General features: G+C 37.4%; 1 protein-coding gene across 2 annotated transcripts in view; it reads right to left on the bottom strand.

The window, feature by feature from the left end:
- KDM2A (lysine demethylase 2A) overlaps positions 1-26,090 on the bottom strand; it is an 82,595-nt gene that overhangs the window by 40,749 nt on the left and 15,756 nt on the right. The window lies entirely within an intron of this gene.

Here is a 26,090-nt window from a genome sequence, read left to right as displayed (position 1 = left end):
ACAAATAAATAAATACCTTAAAAATAAAATCTTTAAAAAATTAAATAAAATCTTTTAAAAAATTTAAAATTTGTATATGATTGCTTATCAGAGTGGGGACAAATTATCTTTATAGACATTTTAGGGCAGAATACAAATTTTTTTCCACTGGGGAAAGCTGTATCTAGATTATCTTTCTAAAAAACCCCTCAAGAATAGACTAAAACATTAATGAAGCAAAAACACTTTAACATCAGATAAAGGAATAAAGTTAATCTGAACAAAAGCATTCCCAACAGTAACTACCAATATTTAGCTTTAAGGATAATGTCTTCCCAAAGAAAATATACAAATGGCCAATGAGCACAGGAAAATGCTCAGTATCATTAGTCATTAGGGGAAATGCAAATTTAAAGCCACAATGAGATACCACTTCATATGCACTAGGATGGCTATTATCAAAAAGATGGACAATAAAAAGTGTTGGCAAGAATGCAGAGAAATGAAACCCTTATTTATTGATGATGGGAAGTAAAATGGTCCAGCCACTTCAGAAAATAATCTGGCAGTTCCAGCAATTCCACTTTGATGTATATATCCAAAAAAGTTAAACAAAATCCAAACAAAAACTTGTACACAGATGTTCACGGCAGCAATTACAACAGCCAAAAGGTAGACACAAGCCAAATGTCAATCAATGATGAACAGGATAACAAAATGTGCACATATATATAATGGAATGTTATTCAGCCATAAAAAGAAATGAAGTACCAATAAGTGCTACAACATAGAAGAATCTTGAAAACACTATGCTATGCTAAGTGAAAGATGCCAAACACCCAAGACCACACATAATGTATGATTTTATTTACATGAAATATCCAGAATAGACAAATCCATAGAAATAGAGGGGAAATTAGTTACTTACTAGGGGCTGGGGAGAGGAATAAGAAGCGACCATTAAGATTTTCTTCTTAATGATATATTATAAAATTGTACACTTGAAAACTATATGATTTTATTAACTGGTGTTACCCCAATAAACAAAACTTAAAACTTAAAGAGTAAAAGAAAAAAGGTTTTCTTCTTGACAGTTTATTTAAGTCAAAGGGAATAATGATGCTCTGCAATTTTAGTTTACATTTCTCTGTCATTTTGCCATCAAGAAATACATCTTCCTTTGGTAGTAGACTCTATTATAATTGTTGCTTGCATATCAATACTTAATATTCTGTGTGGTTTTCACAGATAAAACACATCTATAATTACATAAGTAGAACAGCTAAGTTAGTTTTTACATGAACCATTCTAAGAACTTCTAAAACCTTTTGATTAACTTTCACTGTAAAAATATCTAATTATTGTCTTAAGGACAGTCTTCTTATGTTCTTTGTATTATAGTTACATATCATATGGTAATCAATCATATTTCACTTAAAATGAAGTTTTCTAAGTAAAATGCAGATTCATTATATTTTCCTTTATTTTCTGTTTCTTTTTACAACTCTTTGCTTTTCCTTCCTGAAACTACCTGAAATTTTGTGGTAAACTACATTTTGGATCAGAGTTTGTTAGATGACTTTCTTATTTATAGAGTAACACCACTAGAAAAGGATAATGCAAGACTGGATACAAACGGTTACCAGTTATTACACAGAATCTTCTGGCATTCTCTTTTTTTAAACACATATAAGAAAAAAAAATGTCAGGAAGGCTATTTTCTCAAACGGTTTTTATGGAATATACCTAAAGAGTAAAAGAGCAGATAAAGAGTCAGGAAATCCAGAATTTTAAGCAGAGAATATTCACTGATGCCAGCAACCAGCTGCCTCTCTTAGATATTTGGGTAAGTGAAATAGAGAGGGTGAGAAAGAGAGAAATCATCTTTTAAAGGCCAGTTCAGATAAAACCAGACTTATCCTATAGAAAAATGGCTAAGCTATCCAAGGCTAACATATACTCTCTGATGGATATAATGTGACCAATAACATGTTTATTATAACAAATAACAATGAAAAGTGCTTATGAAGTATTAAGTTTAAAATCAGCACATGTAATTATGCCTCTAATACTGCACCATTGTTTTAAAAACAGCATGCATAGCTCATGCATTAGCTACAGGTAATGTGTCTTCGGGTTCCCCATACTATCTTTTTTCCAATATCTAACTTTGCTTTAATCTTACTTTAAAAGTAATGTGATACAGACTTCCGGTCAAGATGAAGGTGTAGGTAAACATGGCATACCTCCTCATATAGCCACAGCAAAAATTACAACTACAAACCAGAATCATCAGAAAGTTGACCTTTAGTGAGGTCAATTTGCAGAAAGTATGTAAGTCCGACAATCAAGGAATTAAGGAAGTCATAGTCATTCAGACAGACAGGAGGGAACGGGCAGTCCCACATCCATGAGTGGTGGTTAAAAACTGGAGGGACAGATACCTCTGGAGAAAGCCCCACACCAGACCACCTGACCCTGGGTTCCAGTGCCAGGAAAGTAAGTCCCCATAACTTCTGGCTGTAAAAACCAGTGTGATTGGGACAATAGAAGAGACTGTGGGATTCTCAGGCATCTCCTCTTAAAGGGTCCACAATGGACTTAGGTCTTATTCAGACTCACTCCCTCTGGGCTCCAGCACCACGAATGGCACCAGTGGAATATAGGGAGAAACAAGTGTCTGGCATCAGGGTGAGTGCCAGGGGACAGCCTCCTCCCAGAAAAGTCTGGAGGCCAGGCGGTGGCCACTGTCCCTTTCTAGAGCCCTCTCCCACTCAGAACCACATATCTGAGACTCCATCAACCTGGTTCACACGGGTTGCCCCACCCTGGTGATTACCTAAGGCCCTGCCCCATCCAAGTTACAGGTGTACTTTTCTACAATAGGCCACGTTACTAAGACAGGGAGTTTCGTCCTAGATTAAGGGTTTGGTCCATGGTCCAGGCATGGAACTGATCAATGTTTCTCTCACATTGTTTCTCTCCCAATCTCTCTTCCTCTCTTTCCTTCTCTGTGGAATCAATAAGCATGTCCTGGGGTGGTGGGGACAAAAAAAATAGAATTGCCATATATGCAATAATTCCACTTCTGGGTATACACCCAAAAGAACTGAAAGTGCAACTTAAACTTTTATATCAGCATTATTTATAAACTCAAAAGGCAGAAAGTCCCAAATGTCTACTGACTGATAAATGGATAAACATAATACATACACACACAGAAATAATATTCACCCATAAAAAGGAACAGAGTCTGATATTTAATGCACCATGGATGAACCTTGAAGACATTATGCTAGGTGAAAGAGGCCATAAACACACTATATGATTCTACTTACATGAGTTACCTACAACAGGCAAATTCATAGAGACACTAAGTAGATTAGAGGTTACCGGGGGTGGGGGGAAGAAAGAACAGGAAGTTACTGCTTTATGGTTACAGAATTTCCACTTGGGATAATAAAAGAGTTTTGCAAACAGTGGTAATGCATGCACATTATAAGTATAATTAATGCCACTAAATTGTGCACTTAAAAATAGAAAATTTACCCTGGCTGGTGTGGCTCAGTGGATTGAGTACCAACCTACAAACCAAAGGGTTGCCAGTTCGATTCCAATCAGGACACATGCCTGATTATGGGCTGCATCCCTGGTGGGGGGCACACAAGAGGCAACCACACATTGATGTTTCTCTTTTTCTCTCCCTCCCTTCCTCTCTCTTTAAAAATAAATACATAAAATCTTTTTTAATGGAAAATTTATGTTATATATTTTTACCACAATTTAAAACCAATAAATTATACCCAAAATCATAGTTTGAGAACTACTTTAATTAGCATTTTATATTATATAAAAGTTTCTCTTGCCTGAGATAATCACCCTCTAAGAAACAGGAAATACTATTTTACAAATAAAGAAAAAGATAGGTAAAAGTAACCTAAGTTAACCCTTTGTAACAGAAAAAAAAAAGAGGGACTAAAAAGCAAACAAACATGGAAGCAAAAGTGCCTACAGGGTGAACTTATCTAGCATCAATTCTACTGTTACTACTTTGCTGAGTGACCTTAGGCAGTTAAGTAAATCATCCAACCTGTCTAGACCCTAATCTTCCCTTGGAGATAAATAATTTAAGGTCTGCTTGTGTTCTAATAAGCCTTCTATAATCTGATTCCAAGTAAAATCTCAGTCTTTCTCCCATTTACATTATACCATGTTGAAATTTTGCTACATACCAGTTCCCCAGGTCAGTTTGTCCTTATTCAAAGATTACCTAATACCAAACCCAGTCCTCCCTGTCCTGAGCAGGGACTCTTGAGAAAGATTTGGTGGTGGGCTCAAAGGGTGGTCCAACTAAAAACTTCCACATCTTCTTCCTATACTTCCTGGTGCCCCCATATTAAACAAACCTCTGTGTATCTAGGCCAATCAGATATTAGAAGCAGTTTTCTGGAGAGTGCAGGCAATTTCTATTTTCCAAGGGACACAAAGGAGTCAGAGAATGAAGTATTCATATAAAGTATGAAAAGGCTGTTGTTATTTTTATTAATGACACCCAGAAGGGCTACTACTCCAAAGGTGATGTATGTATGATGCCAGGGCAAAATAACAGTACTAATAGCAGCTAACATTTAATCCCTTACCATGTGCCACGTACTGTAATAACCACTCTCCATGTATTAAATCCAACATCCCTATATGATTATTATTCTCTTTACTTTAGAAACAAGGAAAAGAAAAGACACAACTAACTTGTCCAACCAGAAAGCTAGTAATTCAAACAGCAGGGACTTGAACCCAGGTACTGTGATTCTACAGTCATGGTCTTAACCACTGCTCTATTGGACAGAAATCCTTCTAGGATGAAACTTCAGCTGCCCAGTAGATTGAGACAGATGGAAGCAATTATCAAAGGAAGAAGACTCCAGACAGCTGAAATGGCTCTAGCAGAGAGGAGGTGAAGTGGCGGCACCTGCTGGCAACAAAGGAGACTGTCTATTAATCAGAAAACCATGCTTGGTAGATAAGGATTAGCAAAGACTCTTCCTCAGGTGGGAAATTTCTGATGTTTGTTAAGGACATTATATTTCTAGTTGTGCCACTGTTTATTTAACATGCCATCACTCCTGACTTCTAATTCTAACTTTTACTTGACAAATTGTTCATTTAGCTATTCTGGCTGAAATAAAAATATGGCTATTCCTAACGAAAGACTATTTTGAACTTAATATATTTATTGTGTATACTGTTAAAATTCGTTCTCATTCTCTACATTTGTAATCAAACTGACATTTATTATAAACTTTCTATAAAGATGAAATTGCCAGTATTTTTTACCAACATTAATCTTTTCATCTCTGCTTTTCTCTAGAATTCTGCACTATCTTGTTCTACTACATGAGAAAAGATTTAAATTACAAAACCTCTTTGCTGTAACTGGTATAAGAAGCAAAGTAGCAACTATATTTTCAGGTCTCACATCATGAGAAAAAAACATTTGGGGGCATGTTTTTAATAAATGTATAAAGCTATACAAATTAAATCTGAATCTTTGCAACATATACCAAATCCCAATTGTAGGGCCTTAATATGCATTTATACACACTTTAAAAAACCAACAGCTCTGGCTGTCTTGGCTCAGCGGTTGAGTGCTGGCTGCAAATCAAAGGGCTGCCAGTTCGATTCCCAGTCAGGGCACATGCCTGGGTTGTGGGCCAGGTCCCCAATAGGGGGAGAATGAGAGTGAACAACACACTGATGTTTCTCTCTCTCTCTTTTTCCCTCCCTTCTCCTCTCTCTAAAAATAAATAAATAAAACCTAAAAAAAAAAAAAACAAAACAAGCTCAGGCTTTTATCCTGTCCCTTTCACAATCACATGAACACATACATATACTCCCCAAAATCAACTGAATTTTAAAGTGTCGTTCTCACTTTCTTTCCATGTTTTTGAAAACCTGACATTACCACAAGGTCAACACACACACACATACACACACACACACATTGCTGTCTACCACCCCTACCCACCATGTGTGTACTATAAAAAGTATTATTTGAACACTTATTCATAAAACAAGGACAACTTCCAGTCAAGATGGCAACATAGATAAACATGGCTCACCTCCTTGTACAACCACATCAAAATTACAACTACATCACAGAACAACCATTACTCAGAACTGTCAGAAACGGAGTTGAATAGAAGTCTGACAACTACAGAATTAAAGAAACCACATCCATCCAGATTGGTAGGAGGGGCGGAGACATGGAATGAGCTGATCACACATCCACATGTGATGAATAAAAATTCAGAAGGAATATCTCAGGAGCAAGGAATCCCAGGCCCACACCAGGCCCTCCACCCAAGGGTTTCAGTGACAGGAAGATAAATCCTCACAACTTCTGGCTGCAAAACCCAGCAGGGATTGAGTTGGTGAGAGGAACTTCTGGAGTCCCAAGCAGTTCCTCTTAAAAGAACCTACACATGGACTCACTCGGACTCACTCACTCTGAGCCCCAACACGACAGCAGCAGCTTGAAAGGCACCAGTGGCATACAGGAAGGAACTGAAGTGTCTGGCATCAAGGCGAGAACTGGGGGACAGCTTTCTCCCAGACAGAAAGGCTGGCAGAGGCCACTGTCCCTTTTCTTAACCCCTTCCCCTACTGAGCCACAGAGCTGGCAGGCAAGTGCCACATCTGAAACTCCATCAGACTGGATAACATTGTCTGTCCCACCCTAGGGACCACCTGAGGCTCTGACCCACACAACTTACAGCTATCAAAAGTGGCTTTTCCATATGAACAGCTGGTTTTGGCTCATGCTTCACAACTTCCTAAATCCTATTAAACGAGCAACAGTCGGCCTCGATGCCAGTCTAGATTCACAGCCTGACTTAGCTTGGGAATCTCCAAGCCCAGCACAAGTAGCAGCCACGTTAGATCCCTTTATAGCTCAGGCAGGGTGACCCCAGGCAAAACAGAGGTTGGAGCTGACCTTGGTCTGCACCAACCAGGAACCTCCAGGGCCTGCCCACCCAGTGGACAACTACAGACCACACTGGAGCACCACCACCCTGCCCCTACACAGCTGATCCTTCACAGAGGGCAGAGGTTGATGGTCAGTGGTCACAGATGATCCTTTTAGCTGCCTGGCCTGGGTTAATTCCTCCCATCAACCTGCCAATAGCAACCAAGGCTCAACAACAAGAGGAGGGTGTACTCAACCCACACAATGGGCTTGAGTACCTAGCTTGTAGGGTACCACTGGACCCTGCAGGACACCTACTACATTAGACCATGCTACCAAGATAGGCAGTCACAGCAGCTCTACCTAATACATAGAAAACAAACACAGGGAGGCTGCCAGAATGAGGAGAGAAAGAAACATGGCTCAAATGGAAGAATAAATCCAAATCCCTGAAAAAGAACTAAATGAAATGGAAATGAGCAATTTATCAGATGCAGAGTTCAAAACATTGGTTAGAATAATGCTCAAGGAACTTAGTGAAGGCTTCAACAGCCTAAACAAGATCCAGTCAGAAATGAAGGATGCACTAAGCGAAATAAAGAACAATTTACAGGGAATCAACATTGCAATGGATAAAGCTGAGAATCAGTCAATGATTTGGAACATAAGGAATCAAAAAACAACCAAACAGAACAGGAAGAAGGAAGAATTTTAAAAAATGGAGATAGTGTAAAGGGTTTCTGGGATAAATTCAAATGTACCAACAGGGATGCCAGAAGGAGAAGAGAAAGAGCAAGAAATTGAAAACTTATTTGAAAAAATAATAAAACAAAACTTCCCTAATTTGGAGAAGGAAACAGACACACAAGTCCAGGAACCAGAGAGAGACCCAAACAAGATGGATGCAAAGAGGCCCACCCCAAAATACATCATAATTAAAAAGCCAAAGGTTAAAGATAAAGAGAGAATCTTTAAAGCAACAAGAAAAAAGAAGTTAGTTACCTACAGGGGAGTTCCCATAAGACTGTCAGCTGGTTTCTCAAAAGAAACTTTGCAGGCTAGAAGAGACTAACCAGAAATATTCAAAGTCATGAAAACCAGAGACCTACAGCCAGGATTGCTCCACCCAGCAAAGTATCATTCAGAATCGAAGGGCAGATAAAAAGTTTCCCAGACCCCCCCCAAAAAAAAACCCCACCTAAGGGAGTTCATCATCACCAAGCCATTATTATACAAAAAGTTAAAGAGACTTATTTAAGAAAAAAAGATCAAAACTATTAACAATAAAATGGCAAAAAACATGTATCTATCAACAGTTGAATCTAAAAACCAAAGTAAGCAAACAAGAACACAGACAGACTCATGGATATGGAGAACATTTTGATGGGAGAGGGGTGAAGGGAAATGAGTGAAAAGGTGAGGGGATTCAGAAATACAAATAGGTAGTTAGGGAATAGCCATGGGAATGTGCAGTATAGGGTATGGAGTAGCCAAAGAACTTGTATACACAACCCATGTACATGAACAATGGTATGGGGGCTGCCTAGGAGGGCTGAGTGGAGGGGTGCAAAGGCAGAAAATCTGGGACAACTATAATAGCATAATCAATAAAATGTAATTTAAAAAACAAACAAACAAACATGGACATGGAATAATAGCCAGATGCTCTGCAAATCAAGATAAAAGGGCACCATCCTTGTCCAGGAGAAAATCTCTGGCCACTAGGGGGAGACAGACCTGTAAATAAATTATAGTATTACTATTTCAATGTGACATGAATTAAGACAGGTTGGGACAAATCTCACAGAAGTCCATGAGGAAGAACAATTAACACAGAGGAATTGGCAAAAGCTACACAGAAGTAGTGACAGGAGGAAATGTTTATTCATTCAGCACTGAACACCTAAGAAAGTTCCAAAGACTATGGATAAAGACTATGTTGTTCTTATACAACAGTGTCCTCTTCAAACATTTTTGAGCATCCCCTTCACCTTACTGGATTTCTCAGTATCTCCTTATAAATCAGACAGACAGACAGACAGACATGTGAGAGAGAAACATCAATTGGTTGCCTCCTGTACGTGCTCTGAACCAAGGATCAAACCCACAATCTTTTGGTGCACAGGATGATGCTCCAACCAAGTGAGCTGGGCCAAAGTTTTTATCTTTTGATCTACGTTAACACTGATTGCCCCTAAAATAAGAGTCCTGAGCACAAAGATAAATGGAAGAACACATGGTTATTTTTAATATAACTGCTTTAATACATTACAAAGAATGTGTACTTATCAATTGACATGACCGAAAGAGCTTTCATTTCTTTAGCAGATCATAGTAATCCCAACAAGACTAAGAAATCCATAAAAAGGAAGAATCACACAGGGGTATTCAACCCATAGCCTGTGGGCTGCATGCTGCCCAACACAAAATTATAAATTTACTTAAAACTGTTTTTTTTTGCTCGTCAGTTTTCATTAGTGTTTGTTATATTTAATGTGTGGCCCTAGAGACACCAAAAGGTTGGACACCCTTGAGAGAATTTGGCAGGATTATTCACACCTAAGTCTGTTTTGATTAAAAAAAAAAAGACATCTAAGAATGCAGCAAGTTCAAAAAAGGATATACAATACAAAGTAAACTTTCCCCTAAAAGTTCCCTCAGTACAATAAAATACCTACTATATACAGAATGATCCTAAAACTCCCGAGTAAGGATACATGTACCCCGGCCACAAATATGCCCCTCACGAAACCAACTGAATGAGAAATGAGTTAAAGCACAGGGTCTCTTTTCCAACACTGCCTTCTTTTCAACATACCACTTGGTATAATCAACTGGTCAGTGTGCTTGCTGCATATTTAACCATGAGAGCACCAAAATTCTGCAAAGAAAAAAAAATGTGGCCACAAGTAGCAAAAGTACTCTCTGAAATTCATGATGAAGATAAGCATCTCAACACCACCTAAAAATCTGAAGTTAGATGTTATACCAAAAGCACATTTTTGTTCTCCCAAGGTTTTTACTAGAAATATACAAATACTCTTCTACTTGGATACTGGCAAAAACAGTCTCAGCAACATTACATTTTCTATCAACATGCAAATGTTCAATCAGTTTACCCTCCAAAAGTAGCCCATTTGAACCATCAGAGAAACTGGAAATAAGCAAGTGATAACATTTGTCAATGTCCAAGTCACCCTGGGGTTGTATGTTTTGAGTAACTGTGAAATAAAGATGTATAATTTCTCAGTCTACTTTCTGTCCCACTCTTTCAAGTCATTACCACCTTTTTTGTAGCTCCAGAATGATTTTTAAACCTAATGTTCTTACTAAGACATTTTTCAGAAGTAGTGAAATCATAACCCAAAAGGAATATAAAATATTTGCTTTTTCTAATTATTTACTTCCTATAGCATAAAAGAAGGGAATTTTTAAGACTTAATCACTTAGGAAATAATATTTGGATTCAGAAATACTCAGTTTCTCTCTCAACTCAATCCATTTCTTAACTTTATTTTCATTACCCAATGACTATCCACTGAGATTCAAATACTCCCCAAATACTTGTTTTCTGCCTGATTTGTTTCTATAGCAACAGACACAGAACACAGACACAAAGATAATGCCTAGTTTTTTCACCATCTTCTGTAACTGATGTTAACAGTGCAAGTCATTCTATTTTAGTTCCTAGAAGGTAAAGAGTAGTATGTTTGTTAAGCAAGAACAATTTATAGAAAAAGAAAAAACTAATTTATCTTAAATCTAAAGGGGAAGAGAGTAACTTTTCTGCCAATCACTGAGAAAGGTTTGTGAACCCTAAAGACAGTTTGTTCTGAAAAACACTCAGCAAATGATATAAACCATAAAATATGTCCACCGTGCTGTTTACTTAAGTCTTGGGTGAGTTAGGGAGACAGCAAGCAGTCACTCTAAGCCAGAAGATATTATATAAATGCACCTATTCTTTCCTCCATAATGACATCTGTTATTAAATGCATTGATTCAGAGACAAGTGTCAATCTCTTAATTAACTATGACCTCTTTTTCAAACCTGAGATATAGAGGAGTCATGAAAGTTCTTCTCCAGGAACATAAGCTCTAGAAGGAATTGGCAAAAGATCAAGAGCTGGTATTTTATTTTATTTTTAAACAGTTTTTTTTAAAGATTTTATTTTATTTTTATTTTTAGAGAGAGGAGAAGGGAGGAAGAGGGAGAGAAACATCAATTAGTTGCCTCCTGCACACCTCCAACCAGGCATCTGGACTGTAACTTAGGCACATGCCCTGACCGGGAACTGAACCGGCAACCTTTCACTCTGTGGGATGATGCTCAACCCACTGAGCCATGCCAGTCAGGGCCAAGAGCTGGTATTTTATACTGTCCCCCACAGACACATATATTCCTCCCTTCTTCACTTCCATGACTACATTATAACTCTAGTAAGACCTCTTTTCTTCTAAGCTTTCAGTCACCCATCTGTGCCAAGTTAAAGCAAACAAAACTATACCTTCACTTCTGAATTTACTAGGAAGGTTAGTTTAAGAGTGGTAAACTGACCCACCACATTAAAAAGTCCAATAGCAAAATGAATACTTAATTAAGCATTTATACTCAAGTTACTGGGGAAACCAATAATGCAAGTTAATGATCACATCTTTGCTAAATTTCTCCAGACTTAAGTTTCACATTTAAACTATTACCAATCACCTACAACCAAGTTAAAATTTTTAGAAGATTCACCTTCAGGTATGACCCTCAGCATTTATTATTTGTTATCTTCAGCAAAACTATATAAAGAGAACAAAGAAGTTCCGAGTCAGAAGTGGAGGTAGACCTGGGTCTAGGTACTGCCACTTTGAGCTTCACATTCCTTGGGCTTCCATTTTCTTGTGTGAAAATGTCAAGAATTTTACCGAATGCAAAGGATTGTTGTAAGGTTTAAGAACGAACATAGCCATGGCTCAGTGGACTGAGCATGAGCCTACGAACAGAAAGGTCACTGGTTCGATTCCCAACCAGGGCACATGCCTGGGTTGCAGGCCAGGTCTCTGGTTGGGAGCAAATGAGAGGCAACCAGTTGTCTCTCTCTCCCACACTGATGTTTCTCTTTTTTCCTCTCTCTCTCCCCTTCCCTTCTCTCCAAAAGTAAATAAATAAAATCTTAAAAAAATATATGTACAAATACTCTGCAAACTGTGAAGGGCCCTATACATAAAAAGGGAGGCTATACAGAATAATGGCAGTGTCTGGACCAGGTTTCCAGGGTTCAAATCCTGGTTCATCCTTTCACGATATGTGGGCTAATGAATTATTGATTATAATAAAAGCCACCGCACAGAACTATATGAGGATTAAATGAGATAAAGATGTAAAGTAACCAGCACATGCTCAAAACTGTTAGCAATTATGGTTTTGAGCATGAACCAATATCAGACTAGGAAACCAACTATATTTCCCAAAAAGAATAGTCTATGTGGCCAGAGAGATGTCATACTTTACATGCCTCATCTCAAATAGCATTAAACATCAGGTAAGATTTTCTCCTTCTTTATCATCCCATGCGGTAAGCTTCTAGTAAGTTTTCCAAGTCCATCCCTTTCAGAATTTCTTTTATGAATTCACCCTATCTAAATCTCCTTATACCAAATATCTAGTTCTAGGGATGAAATCCAATAACTGTATCTTCTCTACCATTACACTGCCAGCAATTTGATATGAAGGGGTCATTTCTAGAAGGTGTTATTGGGAGAAGCCCCTGCTTTAAGTGGTAGAGTCAGTTCTACTGTTGTTCATTCTGGGTAGAGGGAGCTTAAGGGGACAGTCATATGTGAATGGAGGAAGTGTATATATAACCCAGGAGAGTGGCAACGTGCTTACACAAAAACAAGTTTCTGGGCATCAAGACAGACTAACCCTGGCTGAGTGGCTCAGTTTGTTGAAGTATCGTCCTATACACCGAAAAGTTGGTTCGATCCCCAGTCAGGGCATATATGAAAGGCAACTTACCGATGTTTTTTTATCATACCAATGTTGCTTCCCACCCCCGCCCTCCCCTGCTCTAAAAAATCAATGAACTTGTCCTTGAAAAACAAAAACAAAACCCAGACTATAGTAGAAGGCTGAAGACAGACCTAAAGAGAGAAGAATGACCAACAAAAGTAGGAGGTTTAGACACAGTTCAATTCCTGACTTAAAAAATATTCACACCAGCTTGCCTGTGTTGCTCTAACTTCTCAGAAATAATCAGTACATACATTTACAGACAATAAGAATTAAAAGTCCTGATATGAATTATTTGGCATCTATTGCTACAATTCTCTTGTATTGCCAAGGATGTAATGAGAGAAACCCTGGTGAAGAATATGCCAATTATGTCATAATTTCACACTGTCAGGAGAAACAGGATTAACTAAAGAAACTGAAGTGATTTAATAAGTTATAATTCATCCTTCGATATACTTCTCAGAAAGCCTATTCAGCAGGAAAGAAAATTCTTAGGGGAGACAGAGTAAAGAATCGGAACAGGGACCTAAAAAGCTCTTTCCCGCCATTACCCTCATGGGGGTTACAAGCTTGTGTGCCCCATGCCTTTGTACCAGGATTTACATGTCTTGAGTGCTTCTTACAGGCTGAGTACTGTCCAGACATAACAGAAAGAAATAGAAGCAAGATGCTATTTTCAAGAAATAAGAAAAGTTTAAGAAAAGTTTAGAAAAGTTTAGAGGCGCAGACAAGAGCAGAATGAGAACAAGAACTTAGAACAGGTTCACACAATCCAGTTTCACACAGGTGAATACTGATACGAAATGCTATAGCTAAATATCAATGTGACTAAATAGTTCTACATCTTCTATTATAATAGCTAACATATGAGTGCTTCTTATGTGCTAAGCACTTTCAAGCCTACTTTTCTAGCTCATTTAATCCTCCAACAACCCTATGAAGAGAGTAAATGTCTATATGAGTTATGAAGAAAGCAAGAATGAAAAAGGTTGGGTAACTTGAGCCAGGATTACTGAAGTGGCCAAGCTGGGTCTCAATTCCAGATCCAACTGTTATAAAATAGAGCCTACATTCTAGTCAAACTCACAGAAGGAGAAAATTTAAATGGTGGTTACCAGGGACTGAGGGAGGGAAAAGGGGAGTTGCTGTGTGAGGTATACAAAGTTTCAGTCATACAAGATGAGAAAGTTCTAGAGATCTGCTTATAGTTAATACTATATATTTTAAAATGTTATGGTTATAGATCTCATTATATATGTGTATATATAAGCACAAAATAGTGTGACACCCTCCCTATAAAAACAAACAAAATAAGTCTACATTCTCAACCCTTACACCAAAAGTTCTCAGATTTTTTGGTCTTAGGAATCACTTGACACTCAAAAAATTACTGAGGACCCCAAACAACTTTTATATATGTTGTATATACACTGCAAGTTAAAACTGAGGAACTTTTTCTAACAAGCAATTGCAAAACAAGACAACAACTGTACAGCAGGTCTTTTGAATACCATTGTTTCATTATAATGTTGATGGGTAATAAAAAATCATCTCAGCCAAGATGTGTGAAGTCTGCTCATTCTCCTCACGTTTGGGTGGGTTTTCTCCACGTACTCCGGTTTCCTCCTGCACACTAAAGATGTGTGCACTGGAGTGTCCACATGGTCTCAGTGTGCATGAGTGTGTCCTGTGATGGAAGGGTGTCCTGCCCAGTTGATTCCTGCCTTGTACCCTGAGCTGCTAGATAGGCTCTGAACTGGAATATGTAGGTTGGAAAATAATTATCTTATTTGTTTTTGTTATTCTTTCTTAATTGTGTATAGTTCACATTTATTTCAATGTTTTATATTAGAAGTGTTTTCAGTCTTTAGACGTTTCATAGTTTTTTTGTGACTAGAAATATGTTGTAGGAACTTAACTTGTTTTTTTCAACTAGTCTATGAAGTAACTGGTTTGTACATTGTTTCATTTAGCTGCAGTTTCCTAAAACATATCCATGACGTTAAACGAAGACCTACTACTGTACTAGTATTTCCACATAGGCTCAAGGAAAACTTCAGGATTTCTAAGTAAAAATTCACTGGACCACAATGAAGTTACAGTGGTTACAGAGGTATAATCAAAAGCAGCTAATAGTATGAGCACAACATGAGTACTGAAAACTGAATTGATCTCTGAAAAGAACTCATTTATATTCTACTACTTTAGGAAATTCTAGCAAACACAAGAATACACAAATATGCATTTCACTGGCTCTGACAGCAATGTCATCACACATCATATAGTTCTGGAAAATCTCCACTTATTACAGAATGAGAGAGAAAAAGGTGAATAATATCTCAATATCACTATGAAAAGAATTTTGACTACATAGTCCCACTGAAGAATCCTGGGTATATACCATATTTTGAGAACCACTGTTATATACCAATATTTAAACCACAGGGCACAAAAATCAATTTAGGTCATATATACATTTTTTAAAAATAAAATAACAGACTAGAATGAAATGGAAAACACAGTATGGATAAGTATCATTTCCTAAGAGTTTTATTACAGTTATGTATATCCATGTGTATGATAGCACTAGGTCAGGACACAAAACGTATTTCTATTGGCAGGTCAGCCCCAAACTGTGAAAAACACTGTCTACAACATACTAATTTCCTATTCTACTGCCAAAGCGAAGGCACATATGTAGAATGAAAACTAAGAATCTGTGATAAACTGGATATTCTCTAACATGAAGGCAATTAAAGGTTCAAATGGATAAAACTATAAATTGAAGAAAGCCATAGTTTGCCTTGCCACGATATTGTATGGTGGCTACAGTCATCACCATGACACTTTTTCTACCATCTCCTCTACTATAGTCAGTTCAGGCAAAAAAAGAAGGCAAAAGAGGTTATCCAGGCTCCATCAGTTACAAATAAAGGTGTTCTTTCCTTCCCTCTAAACAGAGTTCCTACTTTCAATCATAAGGTTTACTTCCTAAATGAAGGGCTTGCCCTTTGTAGCAAACCGGTCAACAATCACTTTGCTGCTGACATGGTTATTGCTCTCATCCTGAATTTCAGAATTCTTGGGTCAAAACAGCAGCATTCAAACAATGGTTCTAAATGCAGAACTCTCTCTGTATCCTGGCAAAGCTAGACCTGTACCTGGCGAACTGCAACAAATGGAAAAAGCACAGTGAAAGGCAGAGCCGGTCTGCACTAACAGCTGAAGCTCCACCCACAGCCTGGGTGCAATCTAGAACACCCAGAGATCTTGACAATGGTTTGTTTCCGAGAGGCTACAAAGGCAAACTAGAACAGAGGCATGGGTGAAATATAACATCACTGCCTCTTCCTCTCTACCAGAACTGACCTACAGAACTTTATTTCAGGAAGAGTTTCTCTCAGCCCAAACAGACCAAGAAGAAGCCTGATGAAAGTTATCAAAGGGCTAAGTTCAGTGATGGGTCATAATGGCATATACTTTTTATAAAGTGTGGTAACATACATAACATGTGATTTGTTCTGTAGTTTTAACCATTTTAAGTGTACAGTCCAGTGGCATTAAGTACATTCAATGCAACCATCACCAATATCCGTTTTTTCCAGAACTTTTATATCATCCCATGATGAAACACTGTAATCACTGGCATATACTTTTTCAATAATCCTATTTTTCTGATGTCAACATATCTTAAGCTTCAAATGCATCCCCCCCATAAGGACAGAACAAATCCCATTACTGTCTTCAAACTGATAGGGAAAAAGGCAAGTTCCCTGACAGTAGTAAGCTTTTTACTGTTGTCTCCCCAGTACCTTAAATACATATTGCTAAGTGAAGGAAGCTAGCCTGCAAAAGTTACACACTGTGTTTGGATTAAAACTATATGACATTCTAGGCAAGGCAAAACTGCAGAGACAGCAAAAACATCAGCAGCTGCTGGTGTGCAGAGGGGATAGAAAAAAATAAGTAAGTGGAGTACAAGTGTTTAGGGAGGTGAAATGAAGTAAAAGGTCTTATCTTATTCAGTATGGTATTATAATGGTAAATACATGACATTATGCATTTGTCAAAACCCACAGAACTATAAACACAAATACCCTGATGTAAACTATAGGCTTTGGGTGATAACATTGTGTCATGTTGGTTCATCAATTATAACAAATTTACCACACTAATGAAAGATGTTAATAATAGGGGAAACTGGAGGGGTGGGCAGAGAAAGGGTATGAGGAAACTCTGTACTTTCTGATTTAATTTTTCTGCAAATCTAAAGCTGCTTTAAAAATGACGTCTAGCAGTTAACATCAATGTGTGATTGCCTCTTGTGTGCCCCACACTGGGGACCTGGGCTGCAACCCAGGCATGTGTCCTGACTGGGAATCAAACCGGCAACCTTTTGCTTCGCAGGCTGCCAGAGCCACACCAGCCAGGGCAGCAAAGCTATTATTTTTTTAAAATAAAAGCTCAATGGTGCCTTTATACTTTTTCTTTTAAGATCACCTATTCTCAAATGCCATATGATCTCATTAGATTTCATATGAAATCTAATGAACAAAATAAACTAACAAAACAGAACCAGAGGCAATAGCCATATGGGCGAGGGGGTAGAGGTGGACACAAGTGGTGAAAATGGAAGACATCCGTTAATAGTGTCAACAGTTTTTTAAAAAAGAAAAAGAAAGAAAAAAAGGATGAGGTAGTGGCTGGTCATGTGGGTGCTACCCATCATTCAAGGACATTGGATTACATCTCTACCACAAAAGGAATATACAGAAATGGACTACAGCGGTCAGACTGTTTATGAAGATCATGTGTTCCATATATTATATACGGACTAAAGTGGGGATGTCAAACTCATTTTCACCAGGGGCCATGTCAGCCCCATGGTTGCCTTCAAAGGGCCAAATATAATTTCAACTCCTTAACAATTAAGGAGTAATTAGGTTTATACTATAGTCCTAAAATTATTTTGGCTCTTTGAAGGCAACTGTGAGGCTGATATAGCTCCCGATGAAAACAAATTTGACACCCCTGGACTAGAGAAATGCATTATTTGCAAATAAAAATAAAATATGAACAGTAATTGACCCCCCCATTATCCTTTTTTTCTAGTCAAAAATACATTTAATTAAAAAAATTTGGTAATGAATTTTCAAAGGTAAACTTATAATCTGAGCAAGGACAATAGATAATTATTATGAAAAGCTGTTGGGGAAATCTCAAAGTACCATTCCACAAATTACTTTATGATTACAAAAATAAAAAAGGAAAGTATTTTTACAGGAAAGATCTTACAGTCATGCACGGTCAGATCTAACATCACCAAGAGTAAGACAACCTGACAATGTCTCTTAGTATGATTCGATAAATATGCATAGCTATTAAATCTGAATCTAGTCACCCAAAGTTTCATAAACTTAAATATATCAAAAATATTCTTTTCTCATGTTTGAATTTTTGTTTAGCCACTATCAAAAGGCCTCTAGGAAGACCCCCAACAACTACCATGAACTATGGAGCAGTAGAGTAAGGATGTGTTTGTCTACTGACAGCCGTAAGCGTGAATTCCGGATCAGCTACTTACCAGGCTTATATAAACCACAGGCTTCCGTTTCCTCACCTATAAAATGAGGTTGTATAAAATACCACCAACCTCAGAGTTGTTATAAGGATGAAATGATATCTACTGTATGTAAAATACCTAAAACACTGCCTGGCATATTAGAGCTCTTCATGTTGGTTGCGCTATCATACCACATATTTGTTCTCTATAATGTGTCATGGCTAACAAAGGGCTTTTATATACATTAAGTATCTCATCCTCTGACCCTCCCTGTAAATCACAGCTACAAGTCAGTAAAAATACAATGACATTAATCCCCTACAAGGAATTAATCTTCTAATACTATAAAATCAAAGCATTTGTGCTCATTCGTATACTCTCTCTATACTGGTACTTGTTTTGCATGGTCCTGATATGTACACATTTGAGCTACCACAGTGTAGTTAAACATCAATCCACTAACAACAGAGTTCAAATTTCACTTACCACTGTATATGAACTGTGAGTAGTCACACAAACTACAAACTTCACTGCTATTTTTTCAGTATACAAATCATGCTGTAAATAACAGGTGTGCTTCATGATCAGTGACCACTCATATTACTTCTTTCAAAGTCTGTTTGTGATGAGTTATTGGGCATGTTATTCAGTTCACACACAAAGAGCAAGGCAGAGTTGTGTTGCCTACTAGTCTCCCAGTGATAAACCATATTACATTTTATAAAAGTGAATAATCAAAAGAGGAAACTAACCTACAAAGATGAAAATGAAGCAAAAAAATTAGAAGTGATAATGCTGGAAATGAAATTTGAATAGAAAATAAAAGGAGTTGCATGCATCAGAGGAACTTAGTGCAGACAAGCCTATCAAATGTAAATAAGGAAAGTGATTATGATGAAAAGGATAACTATATCCCAGAGGAAGTGATACCAGAAAAAAAAATTAAAGGAACTCTCAAAGATATTTCATGACATTAAAAGTGCAAAGGATAAAATGCTAGAAGCCAAGGTACTCAAAAGACATTTGCTCTATATTTTAAGTTATACAACAAGAAATTGGCAGTGTCATGACTGATGTGGCTCAGTGGGTTGGGTGTCATCCTGCAAACCAAATGGTTGCTGGTTCGATTCCCAGTCAGGGCACATGCCTGGGTGATGGATGTTTCTCTCCTTCTCTTTCTCCCTCCGTCCCCTCTCTCTAAAAATAAATAAATAAAATCTTTAAAAACAAAACAAGAAGCAGGCAAGAACTTTTGACACTATCCTTGATAAGTTTTTAACAAAGAAATAAAACTGATGTTCAAAGTTTCTAATACTTTAAACTTTAGTACACCAAATATTAGTTTTACTATTTTTCACTTCCTCATACATTTATAACCAACAATAAAATAGGCTTTAATATTCTGACAAATATTTTATTTTAAAGGTCACATAATTTTTTCCTTTGACCACCATGAGTGGTTTCAGTGTGCAGTCCCCTTCAGTCCCACACTACCATGCTCACTGAGACCGCCTCTACGTCTACATGCGGATATACACCAGGGTGTGTGTGTGTTTTTTTTCTCCACTCACTCCACACCATTTGAGAGCAAACTGCATATACGATGGCCCTTTACTTCTAAATACTTAACTGTGTATTTCTTAAAAATAAGGATTTTTAAAACTATTTCTTTATCTATTTATCTATCTTTAGAGGGGAAGGAGAGAAGGAGAGAAACATCGATGTATGGTTGCCTTTCATGCATCCCCTGCTGGGAACTGGCCTGCAACCCAGGGATGTGCCCTGACTGGGAATCGAACAGCGATTCTCTGGTTCCCAGGCCTGTGCTTAATCCACTGAGCTACACCAGCCAGAGAAAGATAAGGATTTTATCTTAACCTAACTGTAGAAGAATTGTCAACTTCAGTAAATTCTGTAAGTTTTTTTTTTAAGAATCTATTCTTTATGAAAGATGAAATCAAAGCCTGCTGCTCAAAGTCCAAGACAGGGCCCATGAAATTTATAAATTAGATTTTCAGATACCTTTCAGGCAATTATGTAGTTTAACTTTGAAGTTTAAGACACCATCAACAGTAAAAGTAAATGGATAAAGAAAACTACTGTAGTCAAATATTCAATTCAATAGTACATAATGCTTTCTAAATATGTAGGGAATATAAAATAAACTTTTATGATTCCCCACTTTAAAATATGTTACAATCCTTTTAGGAATTCAACGATCACAAATGGAACTTCACGATACTACACAAAAATGATAAACACATCACACTCAAAACTAATATAAAGCCCTGGCTGGTGTGGCTCAGTGGATTGAGCGCAGCCTGGGAACCAAAGGGTCACCAGATCGATTCCCAATCCGGGCACATTGCCTGGGTTGCAGGCCAGGGCCCCAGTACGGAGTGTGTAGGAGGCAACCACACACTGATGCTTCTCTCCCTCTCTTTCCCTTTCCCTTCCTTCTCAAAATAAATAAATGAAATCTTTTGAACAACTAATAGAAAACAATGCCATGTCATTGAAAAAATATAAAAAGAAGGTTTGCAGTAAGTAAGTACACCAAAGGATTTAAGAACACAGCACAAAATCAATCTGTCACAAACAGATAGGAGGAAAGTTATATTCCATTGAACTCATTTTATTTTTTAGCACCTACCATGTGCCAGACACTTAATATTCTGGTAAAAAGGACTGTCATAGTTCTTGCCCTAAGAATCTAGAGAGAGTAAGTGGAAAGACAATCAGGGTGGTATGTGCTATGAGAGAAAAAAATCTAATGTTAAAGGAATGGGGAAGAGAGGCCCCATATCTAGTAGAAAAGGAAGATGTCAGAACTTCCCCGAAGGATATAACATCTATTCTAAAACCTGAAGAATAAATATAATTAAAAAGAAGAGGGAAAGTGTTCAATTCAGAAACACCTGCTGCATATACAAAGGTCCCAAAGTGAAAAAGAGCGCAGGACTTTAAGAGAAAGCTGAATACAGTATCATTTTCAAGTAATGGGAAAGAGAAAGGGAGAACACAATGTAATGGAAAGAAATTCAACCTGAAGTTAAGAGACCTGGTTTTCAGGTTTCGTTGTACCACTTATTGGCTATTATATGTTTAAGACAAGTCATTTTATGTCTCTGGGTCTCTATTTCCTAATGAGCAAAATGGGGACACTACCACATTCCCCATCAAAAGGTTGTCCCAGGAATCCAATTTCAAAAAGCATGTAACAAACATTAAAAAAAATTTTTTTAAATTCCGCTTACCAAAATATACCATTAAAAAAAATAAAGTGACAAGTCACAGATGGGGAAAAGTATTTGCAGCCCATATATCTAACAAAGAACTTGTGTCCAAATATATAAAGAACTACAAACCAACAATTAAAAGATGAACAAACCAATAAAAAAGAAGTAAAAAGCTTCAACAAACACTTCATCAAAGAGGATATACAAATGGCCAATAAGAAATGAAAGGGTGTTCTACATCACTTGTCATCAGAGAAATACAAATGAAAATCATGAGATACTACTTCACACACACTAAAATGGCCAATCTCAAAAATTAAATGTGTGTAGAGACATGTAATAAGAACGGCTCTCACAAACCGCTGGTAAGACTACAAAATAGAGCACTTTAAGTAGTTTGGCAATTTCTTACATCATATATACATTTATCACGGGACCCAGCAATTATACCTTTGTACTTTCTCAAGGGAAATAAAAACATGTCCATATCAAGACTTATATATGAATATTTACCAGTATTATAACAACCTAAATGTCCATCAAGAGAATAAATTGTGATGAACATAAACAAAGGAATATATTCAGCAATAAAAAAGAGCAAACTATGAAACACATGGACAAATCTCAAAAACATAACGTTAATTAAGTCAAAGAAGTCTCTCATGGAAGAGCACAGAGTGCATGCTATTACACACAACACCCCCCACACAGGTAAACTTATCTACGGTGAAAGAAACCAGGTACAAAGATGGAGGGGAGATACTGACTGCAAAGGAAATTTCCAAGGAGAAGAAAATGTTCTCTGTATCTTGACTTGAATAGTGATTATACTGTCAAAACTCCTCAAATACAATACTTGTGCATTTTATGGCATGTTACATATATTTCAATTTTTAAAAAAACTGACATCATAGGTATGCAATTAGCAAAATCTATGAAGTGAGAAATTCTATGGGATAAGTGACCAGATTTTCCACAAGAAAACAAAAATATGGGGAGAAGTGATCTACAGATTAAGAGAGACACCAAATAAATGTTAACTAGACACAATTATGTGCATGAACCTTATTTTACTCATGATTCAAACCAATCAACCATTTAAAAAAAAGTCAGCTCTGGCTGGTGTAGCTCAGTGGATTGAGTGCAGGCTGCGAACCAAAGGGTCACTGGTTCGATTCCCAGTCAGGGCACATGCCTGGGTTGCAGGCCAAGTCCCCCAGTGGGGGCCACATGAGCGGCAACCACACATTGATGTTCCTCTCCTTCTCTTTCTCTCTCTCTAAAAATAAATAAATAAAATATTTTTAAAAATCAGACAATCAGAAAAACTTGAACAATGAAGATATTAAGAAAGTGTTGTTTTACTGTGATACTAGTAATGTGGTTGTGCTTTTAAAAAGTCTTTGTAAATTACACAGTAACATGAATAAATCTCACAATTTTAGATAAAGCAACACACTGTATTATTCGATTTTTTTAAAAGTTCAAAATCGAGTAAAACTAAATTGTATTGCTAGACGTCTCCACTGGGGAAGAAAAATGAACTGGTGATTGGAAGAATGGGAAAATGTCTGAGGTGGTAGCAATTCCAAATCTTGACTGAGTGATAGTTACAAGGGTATTCACTTTGTGATTACTTTTTTAAAGATTTTATTTATTTATGTTTAGAGGGGAAGGGAAAGACAGAGAGAGAGAGGGAGAGGGAGACAGAGGGAGAGAAATACTAATGTATGGTTGCCTCTCATGTGTCCCCTGCTGGGAATTGGCCTGCAACCCAGGCATGTGCCCTGACTGGGAATCGAACGGCGGTTGTTTGGTTCGCAGGCCTGCACTGAATCCACTGAGCTACACCAGCCAGGGCCACTTAGTGATGTTTGACATTATTTCCCATATCATACTTCACAAAAAGTAAGTTTTACTAAAAACCGATCTATACGTAACTGAAGTATATACAGATAAAATATATAAAGCCAACTGAAATTTAATTCAAAATAACTGAAAGTGGGGGACACATACGATAGAAGAGTTCCATGTATTGATGATTGTTGCAGCAGCTGGTTATGGATATATGGGAGTTCACTACACTATTATTTACTTTGCATATGTTTAAATTTTTCCATAGGTAGTTTTTAAATGTTTGTAACCTTAATTACTGCACTCCTAGGAATAAGAATATACTCAAATACAGAAACACACATAACTAAGCTCACTGTTTTTTACTTCCTCACTCTCTAAGAACAGTGCAAAACTGTCCTTAGGTGAGGATTTAAAAATAATAATAAAACAAACAAATAGCTGTGGCTGGTGTAGCTCAGTGGACTGAGTGTGGGCTTGTGAACCAAAGGGTTGCCAGTTTGATTCCCAGTCAGGGCACATGCCTGGGTTGTGGGTCAGGTCTCCAGGACGGTATACATGAGAGGCAACCACACACTGATGCTTCTCTCCCTCTCTTTCTCCTTCCCTTCCCCTCTCTCTAAAATAAATAAATAAAATATTTTTTAAAAAACCAAACAAATTTTGTTTTTTTTTAAACCAACTGAGCTACACTGGCCAGGGGAAGTTTTAAAAATAATTTTAAGATATGAAGTATACAGTAGTTAACTCCACTTTTTTTTAATAAACAGAAAAACTACTAAAACAATTCCAATGTTTCTCAAACTTTACCTATTAGAATCACTTGGTAGGGTTTTGAAACACAGGTTGCTGGGTCCCATTCCCAGAGTTTCTGATTCAGTAAGTTTTGGGTAGAACCCGAGAATCTTCATTTCTTGATCCACTGAGCTATACCAGCCAGGGCAGGAATCCTCATTTCTAACGAGTTCCCAGATATGGTCAGGGTCACACTTTGAAAACTACTGATTTAAACTGTTACACTCAGAAGGAACTTACAGATGAATAAAGCTTAGATAACTAATAGGCTTCCTGATTACCAATCTAAGGTTCTTTCCATTGTTAGGATTCAGTTATTATGTTATATATTTTTATGTATTTTTAAGGGTGCACAATATATTTTTGTTAAATTCCATAGACATTTCTGGGCACTTGAATAAGACATCATCCTTGCCTTAAAGAAGTCCACTCTAGCCAGGTGAAAAGAGAGTCATGGTCAAATAATTAGAATACAAAGTGACTGGTTCCACAAAAGAAATGCATTTAAAATGCCTTGGATATATACCTGAGAACTCAAGAGTACAGCATCTGGGGGCCTTGGAGGATAATTATTAAGCGCTTACCAAGAAGACAGAATGCGGTGGGATGGAGAGCACTTTAGATAAGCACATTCACAGAAAAAAAAGTCATCAAGCACCTACCGTGGACCAGGCATTATATCAAACATGGAATAAAATGGTGAGAAAAGGCATTGTAGCACCTTTAATGATATTTATACTCTAAAAAGAGAATCAGGTAATCAAATAATAATCCAAGTAAATACAGAGCAGCCACTCTGATAAGTGCTATGTATAAAAGGTATTCTACTCTATGAGAATTTAGTCAAAGAAATGCTTCTGAGAAAAGGGTCTGAGCTAAGGTATAAAAATGACACCTTAGCACTCTACACACCATGTTCAAACCTTTGCAGATAAAAGGAGTGTTTCTAGATACCATTAATGTTAAGTAGATATTTTTATCTCCTTTAAAGTTCAAAGAAGAAATCTTGGTAGGCTAGTACTGGACTCTACAAGACCAAAGAACTGTCAGTTAACTTCTCACAATGCCCACCACTGACTATGAATACATATGCCCACAAGCCAAGGAACCCATTTTCCAATAACAAGGAACAGGAAAACCAAACTAATTCTGAAAGCAGTACAGGTTGGCAGTTTAAGAGCAAGGGTAACTGGATGGTCTTGAGGACCATGAGGAGCCTGTTTCTCCTTTGTCTTGTGACCAGAATAAGTGGGACAATCAGATACAGCAGTCTTGGTCCTTAGCTCCCTGGCTCCCCTTCTCTGACCACTACCATCCTGATAACTGCCAGCACTTCACCACAGAACGTTTATTACATTTGCTTTGTCTTCATGATGAAGTTAACCAACCAGTAACATTAATCTCAACGATATACATCGTACTGTGCTATGTGTGTGCCCGAGAAGTCATCATTTTTCCCCAAGGAGCATATAATCTGACGTAATTAAACTTTCTATCTTGTGTCCATTTAAATATCATAGGAGGTAGGGTGAAAAAATTATGAGGATTCAGGAAAGAAGTTTCTTTCAGTATGTGAGATTCGGAAAACAATACTGCAAATAGCCTTTAGAGGATGAAAAACAGGGCAGGGACGGAGAGACAGGATATCACAAGTGTGTGTGGAAAAAATAAACACATAGCTTAATTTGG

The sequence above is a fragment of the Artibeus jamaicensis genome, unplaced genomic scaffold (assembly GCF_021234435.1).
Source record: "Artibeus jamaicensis isolate MK-2021 breed Jamaican fruit bat unplaced genomic scaffold, CSHL_Jam_final contig_3109, whole genome shotgun sequence".
NCBI lineage: Eukaryota > Metazoa > Chordata > Mammalia > Chiroptera > Phyllostomidae > Artibeus > Artibeus jamaicensis.
This window is presented reverse-complemented; position numbering and strand designations above follow the sequence as displayed.